Source organism: Macrobrachium nipponense, chromosome 18 (genome assembly GCF_015104395.2).
Source record: "Macrobrachium nipponense isolate FS-2020 chromosome 18, ASM1510439v2, whole genome shotgun sequence".
Lineage (NCBI taxonomy): Eukaryota > Metazoa > Arthropoda > Malacostraca > Decapoda > Palaemonidae > Macrobrachium > Macrobrachium nipponense.
In genome coordinates this window covers 22,015,204-22,038,393 of record NC_087211.1, presented here as the reverse complement: position 1 = coordinate 22,038,393, position 23,190 = coordinate 22,015,204, and the positions used below count along the sequence as shown (strand labels likewise).

The 23,190-nt window shown below is 36.3% G+C and overlaps 1 protein-coding gene across 7 annotated transcripts in view; it reads left to right on the top strand.

Annotated features, from left to right (window-relative positions):
• LOC135196919 (uncharacterized) overlaps nucleotides 1–23,190 on the top strand; it is a 295,706-nt gene that overhangs the window by 75,073 nt on the left and 197,443 nt on the right. The window lies entirely within an intron of this gene.

Genomic DNA, 23,190 nt, shown 5'->3' with positions numbered 1-23,190 from the left:
ACATTAACGAGTATTTAGAAGTGTGTATATTTTGATGCTTTATTCGTGAGGCCCGAAACCCTTTGAAATGTTACAGTCTAGGATAAACGCAGGTGGCTGGACTGCATCGGTGAAACATGCTTCGCTTTCCACGTAGGTCAGTGAGTACATTGATAGAAAATGCAATATACTACACTTCTTTGGGCAGAAAATGTCGAATCAGGTTTCACTTTGATGTTCATTTCGTTTTTAGTTGTCAAGTTTGGTACATAACGTTCGTCTCATCGTCAGTATTTTTAGCTGTTGTACGATATTGATCTTCGACAAATTATGGGAGAAGGGCATCTCTCTTTATCTGGGGAGCAGACGTTAGTGTGCAATGTCAAATTTTCTTTTGGCGTCTTTTGCATAAGAAGATTGCTTAATAAATATCTTTAGATTTGCAAGAGGTAAGAGACTATAGATCCGTGCACTGTGTATATATGTGTATATATATATATATATATATATATATATATATATATATATATATATATATATATATATATATATATATATATATATATATATATATATACGTATATATATATATGCACATATATGTATAAGTATATATTTGGGTGTATGCGTTTGTATGTGTAAAATGTCTTTTTCCAGTTTAATGCAGAAACCTTAAAATTGTTTTGTAAGTGTTTAATGGCCTCATAAATCACAAATGAGTGCTTGATATTAAGTTTTTAGTGTGCATGGAGTTTACTTTTATTTCTTACTCTCAAGACTCGTTTGAAAATATGTTAAACTAACGTTTCTCGAGATTTTTTTTTTTTTTTTATGGGACTCATTGCGCTTTTCTCTGTGTACTAAATGGTTCTGTTAAATTTCTGGAATCGTATATTTAACGCACAGTGAATATTGTGAGGAAAATGACATTTATTTTACTTTCAGGAACAAAATATAAAAGGAGTTATGGACACCATATCTAATCAGAATCTTAATTCAGTGAGCGCCATGTAAGCAGACTCCTACTGGGGGACGTAATATCCGAAAAAATTTAAATCCTATCAAGACTTCATTACATTTTACAATATCCTTTCCTGCTGCTAAAACAGAGTCATTAAAATGCCGTCTTTTGTGTAAATCAGCTCTTCCGCCTTTAGAGCAAAAGTGAAAATCACACAGATCATTACTCTGTTTAGTAACGTTATGAACTTCCGCCTTCAAGCAAAAAATTGAAGGTGCATTGCCCGTAACATGAAATTCTCACTTTGTTTAGTATTTTGTAAGTTTATTTGATGTATCTTTTTTATAACTTCATTTGATATAAGTCATATCTCACTTTGTAGCCACATTTTAGGTAACGTACATTTGACTCTTTCTATTGTCTGTGACGTTTGTTCTCTTAAGAATGTTCTCTTACAATTTATCTTCCTCCTGGAACACCCGTTCGTTTACTTGTTCCTTTAGTAGCGAACGCGTCTTAGACCTCCTGTCATCCCAGACGAAAATCAGTCTGGCTTTCCTTTGCAGTAAACACTTCATTTTGCTTTGGCACAAATTCTATCCACTTGTCATCCTGGAAATCGTAGATATTTATCCACCATTACGTCAGTTCAACGTGTTTTATTCAATTTCTTCAATTCAGTTATCTTTGAAAATATTCCTCTGCATTTCTCATCATCTATGTAGAAAATCACTCGGTCTGTCTGTCTGTCTGTTAGCTGACTTGCTCGCTTTCCTCGTTGACGGAAATCAGTTCGGTGGCCGTTGGCTTAGGTATCATGAGTGTAATTTGGTGAATCGTTAGCTGACGCTAATAAATACAGTAATTTGTAAATTCTCAAACGAATGCGGCTATCTATGGGGGTCCTGAGAGAGAGAGAGAGAGAGAGAGAGAGAGAGAGAGAGAGAGAGAGAGAGAGAGAGAGAGCCGCCTCCTTCGACCTATTAGATCCGTTTGGAGTCGGCCAGTCTTGATAGCTCCATAATTATACATCATACTGTACGCCCTTGGGCAAGGTCATTGGTGAAATTGCGAGGTGCAAAGGCTTGGAAATGTTCAGGACTGCATAGTGCTGCTATGAGATTGTAGATATGTTTACGTATGGGTGTCATTTTGGCTTCCTTATATATACATACACTCATGCTTCATTGCATGTTATTTATATATATCATATTATATATATATATATATATATATATATATATATATATATATATATATATATATATATATATGAAAAATTGTATGCGTATATTGGTATGAGTGTGCATAATGTAAATTTAAGCATTTATAAAAGCACTTTTTTGGGAAAGAAACCTTTAAAGTTAAAAGTTCACATGTTGTTGAGCAACATCCTATGATTCTCTGCTCAGAATTTTTTTCCATCTGTGTCAATAGGAGGAACTATTTTCTTGATAAAATTCTGCTTCTTATTTCACGGCTATGTAAAAAAGGAGAAGAAAAAAACTTGCATGATACATAAGGAGCGACGGCATGGAAAGAATAGCATCATCTGTCAAAAATAAATTTTGAGTGATGTGTCTAAAAAATAGGCTGCAAAGTGGTAATATAGCGCTCTGGTCACGCTAGTGCCCGACTGAGGATATTCCTTCGTTTTTTCCTCTTTCACTACCAAAAATCGATCTATTCCGGTAAAAACTGCCTGTGGATGAATCATTGACGAATAAGAAAATATAACTTTAAGAAAGATGTCTTTCATCGCACATTTACATTTCTCTTACAACACATTTTTAGATGTTGCAAAGTTTCGTTTTTTATGCAAGATTTTTGTATCATTGACGGTCATTTCGTTGTCAGCTTGACTGAATAGAATCTTACGAGCATAATGAGCTTTTTACCGAACATAAAAATGACGTTGAAATAATTATATTGAAACTGAAAAAAAGTTTTCCTGGTTTGGGTTTGAAAAACACAAGTGCTTGCTTTCAGTAGTCAAGACGAACGAATAAATACTCATCTGTCGCTACACTGATGAACACCACAGGTCATATTCGACAGCTATCAAAACATTTAAGTAAAGTATCGAAGTCGTTTTCCTTTTGATTACTCACTTTATAAAGGACGACTTCTATCTAAAAGAAATAGAATTCGTATCAACGTTTTTTTAGGCTTTCAAGCAAAGTTACCGGCTAAATTAATATCGATTTTATACCCGAGGACTTGCATTGTATATGAAGCATTTGTCATTTTGATAAAATTTTTCTGAACTCAGACTATTTGACCTCAGTGCTCATGGCCAGCCAAGATATATATAATATATTGTATATATATATATATATATATATATATATATATATATATATATATATATAATATACATTCTTCGATCACATTAATGCAATGGTGATTAAAAGACAGAGAAACGGTGTTTCCAGATTTTACTTTTCACTTACAAATAATGTTTCATCCTCAACAAATAAAAAATAAGAATAAAACCAAACGGACAATTAGTTGATTGATGAAAGTGAATTTTTCATTGACGGGATGTGGTAACAAAATAACTGTTATGATTATGATTGAAAAAGTGTTGAATTTAAGGATAAATATCTGGAATTGCAACATGCGTAAACAGCACTTTGTAGAGATTTTCGTTGTGTGAAAAAAAAACCATATTTTTGAGGCTTTTGTCCTTCAAATATTTATTCTGGAAGTCTATGCAACATCCGTTTGAGTGTCCACTTCAGTTCACGCCTACCTTCGGGTCGGAAGCGAGAAAGATGACAGCGAGAGATACCGGAAAAGGTCAAGTGAAACACCGCTTGATATTGGCTCTTGTCTTGTGGAAACAAGGTTGGGTGGAAGGTCGCGCGCTTGCATAACGGAATACAAAAAAAAAAAAAAAAAAAAAAAAAAAGTAGGAACAGGACCCGTCTTCAGGTTTTGTCGCGGCTGAATCATAACCTGAAGTACACGTCAGCTCCATTTACGCTGCTTCCAGAAGCAACTTTAAACAAGTTTCCGCTGTGACATTCGACTACACTATGCATATTGGTTTTGAAACTGGGTTATTTATTATTATTATTATTATTATTATTATTATTATTATTATATTATTATTATTATTATTATTATTATTATTATTATTATTATTATTGCCGCATTACCCGAAAGTTTAATGGCTTATGGGCCATGAACCCTGTTTTTTTCTCCTTGCTGTTAAACAGATGCAGAAATATATGACAACTTTAAAAAAAAGTTGAGCTGAAAATTCTATGGGTTCAGATCATAACGATATGGATTGTTAGAAATGGATAGGGACAGAGACATACTTGAGCAGTGCTCTTCCCATAAGTTAGACATTTATAAACAGCTTACGATGTTGTGTTTCAGGGAGTAAATTAGAAATGGGGAAAATGATTTGCAAGAAAAGATGGAAAGCTAATAGAAGGGAGAGACAAGTTCGCAACACTTAATTTTTCTTGATAGATGAGCTGATTGCGGCACTGTGTCATTGTAGGCTCTGTCAAGACGGCATTTCAAAGTGTGTGAAAGGGAGCATGAGACAGTGATGTTCCAGGTATTCCCTGAAGGTAATCATGGATATGTAAATGGACGAGGAACCCTCTCTGTGTGAAGCTGGTTCCTCTTTGTACGTGCGCATAAGAATGCTCATCTTTGTACGGGAACATATGAATGTTCATCTGCGTGTTTGTGCGTGCACATAATGTTCATTTTGTACGTGCGCATAATAATGTCCATTTTGTGCTTGCACATAATAATGTTCATTTTTGTACGTGCACAAAATAATGTTCATTTTGTACGTGCACAAAATAATGTTCATTTTATATGTGCACAAAATAATGTTCATTTTGTACGTGCACAAAATAATGTTCATTTTGTACGTGCACAAAATAATGTTCATTTTGTACGTGCACAAAATAATGTTCATTTTGTACGTGCACAAAATAATGTTCATTTTGTACGTGCACAAAATAATGTTCATTTTGTACGTGCACATAAGAATGTCAAATAATGTCCATTTTCGTACGTGCACCAAAGAATGCGTTTAGAATGATAGTAAAATGTATCAGTTAGGTCTCTTAATTCTTACCTATTTATTTGTTTATTTTCGTATATCTAACTGCAACAGTACTGATATTATTCTGACAGGAATGAAGATGCTGAGTCATGATACTTTAATTTGTAGTTTTTTTTTCGTTCAGCATTTCTTGAAATATTTCTTTTATGAAATCATTTTGCTTAGCAGTTAATTTTTTCCGTTCAAGGTTAGACACGTACGGCATTAATGGTACGCACAGCCGCGAAGTTGCGTATACCTTCTAGCACAAACATGCATGCATACGTTGGCACACACACACGCACACACACACACACACATATATATACTGTGAGTATAAATGTGACATCGAAAGAGACCTTGTCGAGCAATGAGGGTTTAATGTTACGGTCACCCCACCTGTGCATATGAGACCTTGAAGCACATTTTCCCCCTTGAACGATATCTAATCGATCATCACGATCTCCGTTTTATCGTTTCCCTTTTGTATTATTTCATTCGTCGTCTGATGGTGATCTTGTGTCTCTTCCGTATATGTTGGCCGTCGATGACCTTAGCTGTTATGGCGCCATTCTGTGATAAGATCTATCTTTCCTGTATTTTCAAATCTTCGTGATGAGGATTTCCGGAAAGGAAGGAATGAATTCCACAGCATCAGACCAGAGCCACAGCAGTGTCATTTAGAAATGCTTTGGCTCTTCGAAGAACAAATTCACGTGTATTACGATGTATTTGAAATCAATTTAGTCGGCAACACAGAATTTGTTTCTGAACTGCAGATTTTTTTTTTATTAAAATGCCCGTTTATAATGAAAATGCAAATAATGCGCCAATTATGATTGTTCCTAAATTCATTTTCGAATGAATTTAGACGCGTATTTGCAGAGAGAGAGAGAGAGAGAGAGGCTCGTTGAGAAATTAGTCAGAAGGACAACTACCTCAACTACCTATGATAGATTTAACAGTGAGTTACAGTGCAATTTTGAATAAATAAATTAATAAAAAAGGGTTACGAATAAAACCTTCGATAGGGCCAAATATCTATTGAAATGTAATTTACCGAATTACTGGCGTGACCGTATTTATGGTCATCGTCGCCTGATATCTTTTGGAAAGCACTAGTTCGACCGACTAACCGAATTAGGAGACAATTTTCCGGTAATAGCAAATATCAAGGAACAATTTTTTAAAAAATGGAAAAACTTGCTTCGACCAATTGAGGGAATGATTAAAAAGACATATTGTAACAACAAGTAGGGTCTTCGGCAACAGCACTTGGAAATCTGGAGAAGAGATCGAGAAGAAAGAGCGACCGACGAAAAGCAACTTCACCGAAGTCGAGTGCGGGGGACGTCGGCATTCTCGTAGGAGTGCCTTCCTGTTTTCCTTATTTATTCGTTTGTTTATTTACTTTTCGTTTCATTCGTGCTCATCAGGGTCTGATAAGAAAATTGCTCTTCAATTGATCCTCATGTATTCAATATAAACAGAACAATCATGATTCAAATCTGTCAGCGTAATTGGGTATAACTCCATCGGGAAGGACAGACACACCTTGATTTGATTGGTTTTGTTTGTTTTCGCTCTTTCGTTTTGTCATGTTAGTGTCTGACCATCTGCTATAATTATAGCTTTGCTATTGGGCACTCCGTCCTTTCAGTCTGCGAAGGGGAAGGCATTTTGAAACTTCTCCTTTGGAGTTTTATTCAAAGTATACAAAATACCGTGTAAGAATAACCTCATCTTGAGTGAGTTGAGTGATTTTGCCATTTTTTTTAATCAATGCAAATAACCGCCATACCCTCTCTTACGAATATCTAAGTTCCCCGTTGTGATCATCTTCATTTTCTGAGATCCCCATTTTATTTTATTCTAATTGCTTTATTTACTGTTTTGTAAGCTGACTGGTGAAATTCTTATTATGGTTGTTTTAGCTTTGCGATTGTTGATATAGCTTTAGCTCACCAAGCTTGTAGTTTACTCCCTGTGACTCAAGGTAGACCATAGCCTTGCCCTTTTACTGATGGAAAAATTATAATAAAAACTTTTTTTATCTGCGCGTCAGTATTGAATCTAGCCAGTCTTAATCAGTATATTTTATTTGGGAAATATATTAAGAAGCTCGAAGCTCGCTGGTAGATTGGAAGAGATTGCAGACTGGCAGCATAGTGGCTCGTTCAGTTAGGGAATGACTACTACTTACTTACAAGGGGCTCCTGTGAGGATTTTGCGGATGAGCATGACGATTTCGTCTTCATGAATATGCGTATCCTTGAACGGTCAGTCTGTTACGCTGCAAACGGTGAAAATTGTTATTAGCTGAAGATTGACAGTCTCTCTCTCTCTCTCCTCTCTCTCTCTCTCTCTCTCTCTCTCCTCCCTCTCTCTCTCTCTCTCTTCTCTCTCTCGCCTCTCTCTCTCTCTCCTCTCTCTCTCTCTCTCTCTCAAATACCGAAGTGAACCAAATGTATATCGCCTAACCTTTCATTGATCAGGACGTTTTTCATCTGCAAGAAACCTAGTAAAAGTTAATTAAGCAAGTCCGCATTTTCTGATACAGTTGGTCTCAAGACGGAGGAAAATTAATGTAGATTTGATATTATTTTGGTAATAATGTTGCGCGCTTAATTTGAAACCCGGACAAATGCATTTCTTTCGTTACAGTTAAAAGAAAACTTTCTGAAATCGCATATTTCTGTATATTTGGTTGTTATTCTTGGAGAATAAGTTGGCTCTATGCCAGCACGGACTTTGTCTTGTGGAGCAACCCATAACGTAAGCCTGACCTGGGAGATGGTGATTTATCCTCATCTCATGTAAGTGTCGGTCCCCTACTGCTTTGCTTCGTGGCCTCACTTCCACCTTCCGCTACGAATAGGAATTCGACCCCTTCCTCTGTGTTCGCAGATTCCTATATCTTTTCTTAAACTAAAGACATCTAAAGGAAACCAGTAAGAAATGCGGCGCAATCGAGTTTTCTGCGCATTGTATGATGTTTTATGGGCCGTGGCCCATAAAGCTTTTAGCCAGAACCCAGCGGTGACCTGTCCGATAGCGTTGCCAGACGCACGATTATGGTTAGCTTTCACCTTAAATAAAATAAAACTAGTGGTGCTAGAGGGCTGCAATTCGATATGTTTTATGATTGGAGGGTGGATGATCAACATATCAATTTGCAGCCCTCTAGCCCCAGTAGTTATTAAGGCCTGAGGGTGGACGGAGAGGCAAAAAGCCGTCGCGAAAGTGCTCTTTTGCAGAAAACTAAAAAGAGTTTTTGTTCCATTGTTTTCCTTTCGAAATCTTCTTCCTTTCCTTACTGAACCAAACAATGGCACATGAATGAAATGCCCTTCCCCCGTCTTCCTTCTCATGAGCCATTCCGGAAGTTCTCAAAGGTGCTGGGCCTGTTGGGTGTAAAATGCAAAAGGCATCATTGTGCCTTCCAGCATAATCAGGCTTTGGAAGTTTTAGAGATGTTTTGTTTTTCGCTGTCGGACATAGGCTCTGTTGATGAACTGTTCTTTCTTGGGATAGTCTGCCTGCAGATAGTCTTTTCTTGTCATGTATTACTTTATTTTTTCGATATAGCTATAATAGTTATGATAGACAAGTGAAGAGAAATTTTGTAAAGAGAGAGAGAGAGAGAGAGAGAGAGAGAGAGATATATATATATATATATATATATATATATATATTATATATATATATATATACTAATAATAATAATAATAATAATAATAATAATAATAATAATAATAATAATAATAATAATGAAAGGAGCCCATAAAAAAGCCAAAATATTGAAGTAAATACTAGATTTCAGATACTGCTGTCTCTCTCTTCAGGTAGGTAATGAATGAGAAAAGTTACAGATAAGGCGGTATTTATACCAAGAGATCCATCGACAGGTAAGCCGCCTTTTCAGTAACTTTTCTCATCCATTACCTACCTAAAGAGAGAGACAGCAGTCTCTGAAATATAGCACTTACTTTCTATATTTTGGAGTTTTTATGGGCTGCTTTTACTAAATGGAATTCTGTTGTAACACCGCTTTTACCAGTCATATATATATATATATATATATATATATATATATATATATATATATATATATATATATATATATATATATATATATATGTGTGTGTGTGTGTGTGTGTGTGTGTGTGTGTGTACTATATTAAATACAAGTTATTGTACATATATGTATATATATATATATATATATATATATATATATATATATATATATATATATATATATAATATATATATAACCTTTACAAACCTCTCTCCACTTGTATATCATAACTGTTTTAACTATATCAAAATGATACATTAATACGATATTATTTCCAAGCGGACAATCCGAACAAATAAAAGAAAATCATAGAAATATTGCTATGTAAAAATGTGTATACTTAGGATAATGTAGTTGGTCTTCAAGTACTTGTTAACTATTTTAACGGCAGTTGGAACGGTAGGCGTCTGATTATAACCAATCCCTTTAAGCGCATATGATTTGCATGCGTACATCCGGTTAAGTCCGGTTACGGATGAAGTTTTACAGCTTGTGGCATTTCGATGCTCATCATTTGCTTGAAGTTCTTATCGTGCTATTATTATTATTATTATTATTAGATCTGCCATCACCCTCTAGTAATATGAATTTTATCGAAAATAAAATCCGTCAAATCGTTATGTGAACTGGAACGAGATCCATCTCGAAATACAACATGTATCCTGATTCCTTCATTTTCATCTTCATCTCCTTCCTAATTCCTATCGACCTCCATATTGGTTTATGTATTACATTTCTTGCTCCTCTGTCTGAAGGTTTCAGAAAACTGTCTTCCCTGAAAATGTTCTTGAAAGTCATGAATATAATTTGAGATAACTGTCGGTAGACAACAGGTATGGGCGGATGCATAATGTCGTCCAACTTCGTTGTTGGACTTAATCAGCGCCTTAGCACTCGGATACCTAACCCAAATCCGCCTAGAAGCACAGCTTCAACTGAAGCCGCCGCAGACCCACGCACGAATAACTCACAGCGAGACGCGAAGGGAAATGCGTCGTAAAAACGGGCGAAAGAGCCCGAGAAATATAAAAGGTTTTCGCCCATGTGGTTATCGTCCATCTCTGCGGAAGAGCATGTGACGATGACTGGGTGTTTGTGTTGTCGTTTTTCTGGCTTTGTTTACTTTTTCTAATATTATATCATATGTTTGGTCCCAGTCTCCCCGATGTGTTTCTAATTCTCGGGGCATTTTGTTTGATTTCAGTTTCTGCTTTAGTTATTATCATTTTTGAGTTATATTAAGGTAAGCTTTCCTAGTGTTATTTGTAAATTATCAGTCCGTAGTCTACTCTTCTCATATCCTGGAAGAGTTTCATGACTGATTTTAATTCGAGGCCTTTATTTCTTTATATATATATATATAATATATATAATATATATCTATATATACATCATATATATATATATATATATATATAAATATATAATATATATATAGATATATATATATATATATATATATATATATATATATATATATATATATATATATCTATATATATATATATATATATATATTGTGATGGCCTGTTAACCACCACACTATATACTATCCAATTATAGGTGTTATACCTGTATTCACTAAACAGGATACGAAATTCACAAGGTGTGAAATCGTACCACAACCTTAAACCACAGTGTGCAAAATCAATTCATGGGGTGAAAATAAACCACTTGAGAAAATAACTTAAATTTAATACATAACTCTTAGGCAGAAAGTCACACCTGAACCTCTATAATACAAAAATATATGAATAACAAGCACACTTAAATAGTCACTAAACAAATCCCAAATACTCAACTAATAACAGAAACCAACACATTCAAACATAAAAGGGAGGGGGTCCAGAAAGGAGGAGAAAGACAAAAGACAGAATAACCTAACAAATACACGCTAATATTCCTAACAACTTCTCTGTATGTTTTTAAAGTTCTCCAGTTTCAAGGCAAGGTACGACTCCACGTCTGGAGGACAAATCAAGGTGATTATCAGCGCTGAATCCAGATATGTTAACAGGTGGCTGGCAAGTATCAAACTGTCCACTGAATACGATAGCAGAGAAACATTTGCTGAGAGCTTATCAAATGTAAATATTTACTTGGGACAGAGAGGTCCCCTTGGCTTTATAACTGAACCAAAGGCGTTAAGGATAAATCCTGAAGCTGCAGACTGGGAGATCCAAAAAGTAAGTAGGGGGTGAATAATCTCCAGTCCAAGTACATATGCAGAGGCCAATAATCAGTACCAACGGACAATCCAAACAGCGCCCAAGCTAAGGTCCAGGAAACAACTGGCTCATATCACCACCGAAGACTTTCATCTCCCCACTGGTCAGCAAGGAGAAGGCCACTCCCAGAGAAATCACCAAATATGGAATTTGAAAAGGAGGATTAGTAAAAAACATACAACAAGCCAAACAACGGAGAGGAGAAAACTAGCAATTACCATTCTTTACTAATTAACAGTGAAAAAAAAATCTAATACATTATCAAAAATAATTAATACATCATTCACCTATCATTAACATTCTGGCAACAAGATGACACCTCCTCTCCCAAAGAATTTTTTTTTTTTTTTTCAAAAAAAAAAATTAAATAACATTCTAAATAAACGCAAAAATATGAAATAATCATATGCTGAAACAAATAGAATCAAACAACAAATACAAGGTTTTATTCATATCTGAAAAAACCAAAATTCCCATTAAGAAAATTGCACTTATAAAACATGAAAAAAAAAAAAATCAATGGGGGTTGGGGTGGCAAAGAAACAAGGATACAGCTTACAATTAAGGCACCGAAATTATCAAAATATCATTAATATACACCAGAGGATTTACTACACTGAAACCTCACAACCAACAAAAAAAAAAAAAAAATTCCAAAGAACTACAAGGCTCTCACATGAGTACATACTTTAGAGCTACACTGTTTTAAACCGGATTCCACATATCTGTTCATAGGTCATAACTATTTTACACACTCAAAGTTGTTTCACTTTGTTTCTCATCGCTCATTATAACAATGTTCAGCGAACAATAGTCCTGTCTAGAAACACCATGACAACACACTAGATCACTATAAAAGCGTCCTACCGAATACATATACCAAAACTGGATAACACAGAGACCAACACAGTTTTCCCCTGCGCAATCTCAACACGCAAAAATTTCGTGAAGCGTAGTTATGCCTGAAAATAAAGAGTGCCCGGATAAGTAGCTGTCAGCTAACAATGTAAAAACTCCGATTAGTACCATAACCCAAATTAATCACCCCACCTTATTGCACCATATGCCAATGATCAGTAAATACATACCACCATCCTTGTATACCACACCTCTCAGTAACAACTTTACGATATTAACTTATCGTGTCCTATAACACTCATTCCATAACGCATTTTAAAAGCATCACCAACCTTCCTAATATAAACATTGCCATAAAATATGAACACCGAGTAGCACCTTCTACTTTCATCTTTGGTCGTAATATTTAACCAGTCTTAATTTTATAGCCTTATGCATTTACTCAACTCCTGCAAAGGAAAATTATGATTAATAAATATTCATTGTACAATCAACTACTCTTTACAAAAAAAAAAAAATAACCTAAGCACCTACTTCAACAGCACACACACAGTAATTAGAACGATACAGATACTACCTTAATATCCGCATAGGCCTCCACAAGAACTTCTACTCAACGCTGCGAGAAAGAACATCGGCAACAATATTAACTTTTCCAGGAATATGTGAAAATTCCAAATTCCACTCCTGAAGCAGGAGACTCCATCGCATCAATCGTTGATTTTTATTCTTGTACCTGCTGATGAAGGTCAGGGGATTATGGTCCGTCATAATCTTTATAGGAGTTCCTGTGGAAGAGAGATAAACCTGGAAATGATTAATGGCTAGCACTACAGCAAGAGTCTCCTTCTCCACAGTAGAATATTTACGTTGGGCAGAGGACAATTTTTTTGAAAAGAATGCGACAGGGTGGGAAATTCCCTGTTCGTCATTCTGCAATAACACTGCCCCTACTCCAACGTCACTTGCATCCGTGGCGAGAGTAAAAGGAAGGTCAAAATCAGGAGCTCTCAAGACAGGATAATTAAGAAGTACCCTTTTCAAATTATCAAAAGCCCTTTGCGCTTCGTCAGTCCAGACAAAAATTACCTTCTTTCTTAGGAGATTCGTTAAAGGGTCGGCGATATCAGAAAAATTCTTAACGAACCGTCTGTAATACCCAACTAATCCTAGGAATTTCCTGACATCTCTCCGACACCTGGGAATTAACATTTTTTCAATACACTCAACGTTAGCTTGTTTTGGAGCAACCTTACCATCACCAATTTCATGACCTAAATATACGACTTTTGCTTTTGCAAATTCACTTTTCTTTAAATTGATCACCAAACCAGCTTTCTTCAGTACTTCAAACAAGGCCTTAATACGCTTTAAATGTGTTTCCCATCATCACATAAATAACAATGTCATCAATACGACACACCCTTCCAAACCGTACACCAACGTATTCATTAACCTTTGAAAAGTGGCGGCGGCATTTTTCATACCAAACGGCATCACACGACATTGAAACAACCCTTGAGGTGTTACGAAGGCTGACAAGGCCCTTGCTCGTTTCGACAAAGGAACTTGCCAATACCCTTTTAATAAATCAAATTTACTTATATATTTAGATTTACCCATCCGATCAATGCAATCTTCAATACGTGGTAATGGATAACAATCAGATTTAGTCAACAATTATTAATCCTTCTATAGTCAATGCATAACCTAAATAAAACTCCATCGGGTTTCTTTACCAATACAACAGGAGATGACCAAGGACTTTGACTATGCTCAATTAGACCGTGTTTTAACATATAATCAACCTCCTTAGCAACAACTTCACTCTTGAAAGGATTTAACCTGTAAGGAGATTGTTTCACAGGCGTGGCATTACCTACGTCCACATCATGTTCAAGGACTGATGTCCTTCTTGGGACATCTGAAAACAATTGTTTATAATCACACACCAACTTCTTCAGAGACCTACGTTTCTCATGACACAAATGAGAATTGAACTATCAAAATTTTCTAAAGAAGTCATATTACCTGATGGCCAGTTACCATCATTACCATATTTATTCTCATTACGTTCTTCCTCTGAAAAGGAATAAAGGTTATTACATGTAATAATCTCTCCAATTGTTGCCACAGGAATACCTTTCTCCCGTTCCATATATGCCTTCAACATATTTATATGACAAAGCTGAAAAGGTTTCCTTCTCTCAGGAGTCTCTACTAATAATTAACATCACTAATTTTTTCCAAAATTTTAAACCAAGGACCTGAAAATGAAGCTTTTAATGGATTACCAGGAAAAGGTAACAACACCAACACCTTGTCGCCTTCAGCGAAGTTACGAGTCTTGGTTTTCCTGTCAAAAAGTACTTCATTCTTCTTTGACTACACAACATATTTTCACGAGCAAATTCCCAAGCCTTCATCATTTTATCACCCAAATTAGTCATGTAATCCAACAAATTAATATCAGGAATTTCACCTTCCCATGACTCTCTTAAGACATCAAGAGGACCACGAACACAATGTCCGAAAACCAAATTGAAAGGAGACAAACCTAATGATTGACTTGGAGCCGACCGAAAAGCAAACAAGAGATATGGTAATTCTTTATCCCACTCAGAACCGTGACTTAAACTATATTTCCTAATCATCGATTTCATGGTTTGATGAAACCTCTCCAGAGCACCCTGACTTTCAGGATGATAAGGAGATGAAGTCACATGTTTAATACCTAACTCGCTGCCATTTTCTCTTTAAAATACTTGCTGACGAAATTAGTACCACAGTCTGATTGAATTATCTTAGGCATCCCAAACCTGGTGAATAAATCAATTAATACTCTACAATCTTAACACTTTTTATGGTACGTAGTGGTATTGCCTCAGGATATCGAGACATTTTATCCATAATAGTAAAAATATATTCATTACCACTACGTGTCTTGGGCAATGGTCCAACAACATCAATAATTACCTCTTTAAAAGGTTCAGAAACAAGGGGGATAGGACATAGAGGTGCTTTTGGTATAGACTGATTGGGCTTACCCACCTTCTGACAAACGTCACAACTATTGACAAACTTTTTTACGTCTGCCTTCAACTTGGGCCAATAATAATTCATAAGCAACTTCCCCGAAGTCTTATGAATGCCAAAATGACCAGCCAAACCCCACTGTCATGTGCTAATGATATTAACTCATTCCTGTAAACAAAAGGTACCATTATCTGTTTCAAAATTTCATGATCAATATTATCAGCCTCCATAGGCCTATTCAACCTATATAAAATATTATTAATTATCTTAAATCTTGGAACAGTTACATCAGACACCTCACCTGACTCAATGGGGAGATCCCGAAAATCCTTTTTCTGAGCTTTAATAAGCTCTTCAGTAGACCAATTCAATTTGTCCTTCAAAATCCCAATATCTCCTACAACTACGCTATCACTACGTTCTAAACTACTCAAATCTACATCTGTTGCTGACTCTGCAGCGTCAACAACACTAGCTCTAGAACGAGTAACTACTGCAATTTCATTATTTATCAAAATTGGATTATGTTTATTTTTATAAGCCACATCATTTCCTACCACTACATCCACGTCCTTAACAGAACTTATTCACAATGGCCAATTTCAATATTCCTGAAAAGGAAGGACATTTTAAATGGAAATTACCGATCGGATAGGACTCGACCGAATCGGGAAAACCAGGACAACAACAACAAACTCTTCATAATCATGGACAAAATCGCTAGGTAATGCTTCTCGTAAAATCAACGACTGAGCGGCACCAGTGTCTCGCAAAATACGAACCTCTTTAACTTTGGATGAATTCACAGACGAGACACTACCATGGGACAAATACCTGTTAAAGCAATTGGATAGTCATTGTTCAGCCGTTCTCGTTTGGACGGGATCGCTCTCTCTCTTTTCAATGCCCATAACTGGTCTACCATTAGCTTGCAGGGACTTCTTGAAGGCAAAACACTGACTTTTTACATGGCCCTTTTTTATTCCAAAAGAAGCATGTCATGCCTCTCAACTTTTCCGGATTATAAACATTATACCCCCTGTTACCACTATTAGGAGAAAAGCGATTATTATTGGGAGAAAAGCGATTATTATTGGGAGAAAAATTATTATCATTATTCTGCCTCCTGGGTTGACTCCTATTAACAAAATTAGGCCTACTACAAGCATTACTATTATTATTATTATTATTACCGCTCCGGCCCGTTCTAATCCAGCCAGACTTCGCGTGATTAATCACCCCTAACTCATTTTTATGTGACAAATAATATTCGTCACTTGCAATGGCACCTCCTGTAACGTCTCTATTTTCAGTTCCTCTAAATGTACTTTTAGTTTATCTGGTACACACCGCTTAAATTCTTCTACTAACAATAACTCCTTCAACTTGTCATAATCATCCACTTCTTTGGATTTGAACCAGTCCTCTGCATACTGTTTTTTTCCCCTAGCAAACTCTACAAATGTTTGTTCATTACCTTTTTGTAAATTTCTAAACCGCTGGCGATAAGCCTCCGGCACCAGTTCATAAGCCTTTAAAACTATGGCTTTCACATTTTCATAGTCCGAGGATAAAGATTCGTCCAAGGTCACATAAACTCTCTGGGCCCTACCTACTAACTTGCTTTGGATAAGGGTGGTCCAATATTCCCGTGGCCATTGCAACCTAGCAGCTATCCTTTCAAAGGATACAAAAAACTCTGCGACATTACATTCCTGAAAAGTAGGCACAAATTTTAAAGCCTGTACCAAATCTATAACAGGCGTTACGGATCTACTGGAGAAGAAGAGAAGGGGGTTCCAAAACCTTCATAGCAATTTCATGCTGTCTTTCCTTTTCTCTCTCCTCCGCCTTAAACTTTTCCATATTAAATTCCAACATTTTCAATTCAATTTGTTTGTTCAACACTTCTGCAGTTAGCTCCTGCTTAACCTCCTGATCACCATCTGGTTTTACATTTTTGACACACTCATAAATTTGTAACAATAATAATCCTTTCTTTACAGAGGCATCAAATTCTATCTCTAAATGTAGAGCCACCTGCTCCAACTCAGGCCTATTTAACTCTGCGAGCCTTGCTTGCCACCCCTCTCCACTCAAAAGTTCAATATATTAGCCACCTCCATTATGACCAAAAATCACAAAAAGGAATACTTCAAAAAAACCTAACTCACGAAGAGGTGTAAAAATGTTGCCCAAAACAAAACCCCTAAAATTAATTTTGCACACAAGTGAATACACACAGGCACGAAAAATCCTGTCACGGTCGCCAGTTTGTGATGGCGTGTTAACCACCACACTATATACTTATCCAATTATACTAAACAGGATACGAAATTCACAAGGTGTGAAATCGTACCACAACCTTAAACCACAGTGTGCAAAAAAAATCAATTCAGGGTGAAAATAAACACTTGAGAAAAATAACTTAAATTTAATACATAACTCTTAGGCAGAAGTCACACCTGAACCTCTATAATACAAAAATATATGAATAACAAGCACACTTAAATAGTCACTAAACAAATCCCAAATACTCAACTAATAACAGAAACCAACACATTCAAACATAAAAGGGAGGGGGTCCAGAAAGGAGGAGAAAGACAAAAAGACAGAATAACCTAACAAATACACGCTAATATTCCTAACAACTTCTCTGTATGTTTTTAAAGTTCTCCAGTTTCAAGGCAAGGTACGACTCCACGTCTGGAGGACAAATCAAGGTGATTATCAGCGCTGAATCCAGATATGTTAACAGGTGGCTGGCAAGTATCAAACTGTCCACTGAATACGATAGCAGAGAAACATTTGCTGAGAGCTTATCAAATGTAAATAATTTACCTTGGGACAGAGAGGTCCCCTTGGCTTTATAACTGAACCAAAGGCGTTAAGGATAAATCCTGAAGCTGCAGACTGGGAGATCCAAAAAGTAAGTAGGGGGTGAATAATCTCCAGTCCAAGTACATATGCAGAGGTTCAATAATCAGTACCAACGGACAATCCAAACAGCGCCCAAGCTAAGGTCCAGGAAACAACTGGCTCATATCACCACCGAAGACTTTCATCTCCCCACTGGTCAGCAAGAGCCGGGGGGTTTGGCGGGGGAGAAGGCCACTCCCAGAGAAATCACCAAATATGGAATTTGAAAAGGAGGATTAGTAAAAACATACAACAAGCCAAACACCGGAGAGGAGAAAACTAGCAATTACCATTCTTTACTAATTAACAGTGAAAAAAAAAATCTAATACATTATGAAAAATAATTAATACATCATTCACCTATCATTAACTGGCAACAAGATGACAATATGTATATTAGATATATATATATATATTATATATATATATATATATATATATATATATATGATATATATATATATATATATATAATGTCTGTCGTCTAGTTCTGTTTCAGAATCTTCTCCCATTATTTTGATGGAGTTTTTCTTAACCGTTCTTTTCTTAATGTATTTCAAGACCTTACCCGATGGTTTGCATGATTTAAAATTATGTTAAAGATTCCATTATCTGTTTTCATATATTTCGGAGTACTGAACGTGGTTTAACATATCTTTAGCTATGCAGACGTTTTGCGCGATGCTGTGTGCGCTTGCGAGCGCGGATATCGTGTGGGCAGCAGGTGACGGATGGGTTCCTTACGGTGATGATAGCGCCACTTGTGGGTTGCACCGGAGGGTAAACGTGTCAACATGGCTGCTCGTTCGTGTTTAATTGATGACTCTGCGGACTTTTCTTGTCGCCTTTACTCATCTGAGGCTTGTTTAGTAAATATCTCCGGGTAAGTTTTTTTTTTCTTTTCAAATTGGGAGGATATCTGGCACTTTTATTTGGAACTTTGGGGGAAGTACAAGTACCTTGTTGTCCTTGGAAAATTATCCTTAGAAATAGAAGTGAAAAACTGTTGCATAATCTTTGTGCGCCGACATACGCCTACTACCTATTTCTATGATCATTACTTTAAAAGTATGGGAACATTTAACATATTCTACGCAAATGCAAAAAGATTTTTTTTTTTTTTTTTACGATGGTGTTACAGTTGATGCTCAAACTTCGTCGTTCGGTATTTGATGTGAAGGTGAAATCTGGTTTTGATGATATTGTTGTTTTTATCTAGTTGATCTGGTCTTTGTTATGATTTATATTAAAACAGAAGAATGTTGTGGACTAAACAACTCTTAAGGAAATAAATCTTTTAAATTCATAAAATATAACATGCAGACTACACTATTGTAGTCATAAGTCCCTTCATCCTGTGACCACGGAATAAAGGGATGAATTATTTCCATCCAGTTTTATCCAGATTGGCGAAAAAAAAAATTTAGTGCATGAAATCGGAACGAGAGACGATATATTTCTTGGTGTTGGCAGTGCCACACGGGCACGTTTTCTTAATCCTTTGTCATCTTTCTTTTAAACATTGTTCCAAATGCCCACAACTTATCTAAATCGCAAAATTGAAGTCATGCACGTTAGTTGAAGTTATATCATACAAGCATGCGCAGCTTCATTGGTGTGTACTTTGTGCAAATTTGACCATGATCAGTGGCTACGTCATCCAGGTTTGTGCAAATGTTCCAGTCAGCACTGAATGCTGCGCAAATTATGCTACTTTTTTGCAATTTGTCACATTTTCGTCGAGTGCGTTATGCATATTATTGTCTGGCTATTTTGTACGATTGTTGCCAAAGTAACTGTGTATACGTCTTGCAAATTTTGCAATCAGTTGGGGACTTGCACCAATTATGTCGTCAGAATGAGGTCCTTTGTGCGGAGGATTTTTGGCGGCGAGAGACCCGAAAACGCCAGGAAACAAACCGCCTTCATCCATGACCTTCTGCATCTGGGGCGATAGGGATGAGACGGACTTGCATTCACCCGATCGGCCTTATTCTCGCAAGCATTGATCACTGACCTCGAACAACAAACTAGCCATAAATTGGTGGGGCCATCAATAAATCGTGGTGTTTATTGATTTGATCCTCGTCTCGTGTCAAGGAAGCGGTAAACAGATATTCAGACAAGGCGAAGGATTAACGACGGTATCTGTGTAGTTAACAATACTGCAGTGTTCATGGAAAATGTGCAGTGCGAAAACAAGTCTTTATACGGGATACAAAGAGGCAGCTATGTTGCGAAACTCGCTGGGGCGCTGAACAATTCGGAAATTGAAATCGATTAGTAAATCTTAAAGAAATAAAATAAAATAAAAAAAAGGTATCGATATCAGGATATGAATTGATCAGTTCATGAATACATATTATTTAAGATTATCAGTTGTGAATAAGATATAATATGGCAGTATATGATTATTTTGGCGAACAGCCACGCATTGAAGACCCGTTCAATAGCATTGTCAGTTGTGGCCAAAAAAACGACCTCAAAACCGAAATTATAAATATTTCGGCCAACAAGATTTCACGGTCCCTCAAATCCAGCCGTTTTTACTAATATTCACTTACAAAAACAAACTAAACAGTCACTTTTTTTTTTTTTGCCCCGCCCATCTGAGTATGTCTTACAACGCCTTTGCTCATCCTACACTTGCCTGATGACCTTGGGAAATGCTTCAGGCTGGATAACATGAAGCCGCCTTTGAAATACCGTCTTTAGCAGCGTGTGTACTCTCTCTCTCTCTCTGCTAAGTATACATACATATATATATATATATATATATATATATATATATATATATATATATATATATATATATATATAATGTGTGTTGCTTGTATTTTGGTTCTTTTTACTTTTGTTGTTCCCTAGGCTATAGAAGCTGAAAGCTATGCGTGTATATTTTGCAAATGTTCCATTACCAAGCCCGAACCCGTCTTGAAAGATAAAAGTCTGACATCATCTGATTCTGGAGGCCTTCAAGTAGCTCCTAATGGAAACCATTAAGAACGCTGTTATTTGTGCGGTCTGCAACGCTTCATCAGTGACTGGTCACAATGAGAGATCCTGAGGTCTGGAATTCTATACATCCCTTGTACATGCATTATAGTTTTCTCAGGTTCCAGGTCATTATCTGGTTGATTAAGCGGTAGAGGCATTCCTGGCGTGGTAAATATAAAACTAGTAGTCATATTTAGCAGATACTTTCCTGGTCGATTTATTGTTTTCGGACAAGGGGTGGTTACGGTCCTTACGTACATTACGTGATAACTAGATACATGACTGTTGATATATACCCAGAAGTGACATACCTTTTGAATATATATATGCATACATAGCATACACATATACATATATCCACATATATCTATATACACACACAAAAACACCGGTAGACGAACTTCCGGGATGTCTAGTACAAACCTGAAAGATATTTTACATATTTGACTGGCAATACTGGCCTTGCCCAGAGAGTTATTTCATGGCCGGTTTCCTTGGGAAAACATTTACCGAAGAATGCAGTATATTTGGGTATTGACTGTGCTTCAGATTTTCTTGTATAACTTTTTTTAGTATAATACTTCTGTATAATTTTCTTGGTAAACTTTCCTAAGTTCTATAGCTTCTTTGGTGTTTTCGAATGATAGTGGTCTATATTGCAAGAGCTGCAAACCTCTTGCGCTGGTGTATTGCTTCCCCCTTTTCCTCATCCCAAGAAAATTCAACAAAGTAGGCCTATGAATTCCCAGCAAAAAATCAATACAAAATCGTTAAAAGAAGACAGAGATACGCCAAGAAACCTCATCTAACCTCCATAATGTAACCTAACTCACCGGGTTTAACCTGACCGAGATCCCGCCAGCCAGCCTGATTCTGTGGGCAGTCAATCAAACAGATATGCGAGATTGCTTCCCAGTAATTTAAATTCATAAACTCTCGGAATTGATTTGCGTACATAATAACACGAGAGAAACCTATATTAAGTTGTTCTTAAATACCTTTAATATTAGTGATAAATCATTAGTCCGCAATTTAACCATTCTTTTTCGAGGCTAACTATTCTGGTACAGCACGCGCAAATAATCTCTTCTGAAAGCAAAATTTCTGCTAAATGTACTGTTCTTCTCTTTCGCAGCAATTATGCAGTTTTTTTCCCCAGCACTGTCTCTTGATCTGTAAAATATGTAAAATACCTCTGTCACAGATTCATCTTTCCTTCGAAAATATCTGTTTCTTAGGAGCAGTTCTTCTTCCCCGATTTCTTCTGCACATTTGCCTCTTAAGAGAACATTCGGACGCCCAAGTTTGAATCTTTAATTTATCATATAAAATTGTTGTTATTTATTTGGTATATATTCTTACTGAATTAGTATCTTTTATGTTCCTGTTTCTGAAGCCCCTTACATGCCCGTCATCATCTCATTTTGATGGTCTCATATTTTACTTACGAATAAAGTATTGCTGAAGATTAAATTTTTTTGCATAAAAAAATGAGTTGAAATTGAGCAATTCTGTACTGAATGTGCTTAAGATATCATGTGCACAATACGCTGAGAAGTAGTTGGCCCTGTAGAGATGACAAGGTCCATCGACCTAACTAGAATAATGTTATCTTTTACACCTTTAGAAAATCCGATGATTCCAAGTTAAGCATGGTTCAAATATAGCCTGTCAGTGAAGAAGGATAGAGAGTTAAGAACTTTAAGAGAAAAGAACAACGGTGCGCGACACACTTGAATAGCAGACATTATAGTCGAAAATTAAAGTTTTTTTTTTTTCGTTTCTGTTAACTGATGGTGGACGCGACATCATTGAAGCTCGTGTTGCAAGAAGTAGCCAGAAACATGTGATAACGACCAATAAAACCAGGTAGTTAATTAAGCGACACGTGTAATTAAGGGCCATCTTAATCAAAGGGATTATGAATGGGGAGATTTCCCGAAAATTAATTGACTTTAATGAATGCCTCTCTGTTGTACTCTTCCGTGCTAATGAGTACCTTTACCTCGCACAGTTGTGAGTAGCATACTGTTCTCATTCAGATGGAACAGAG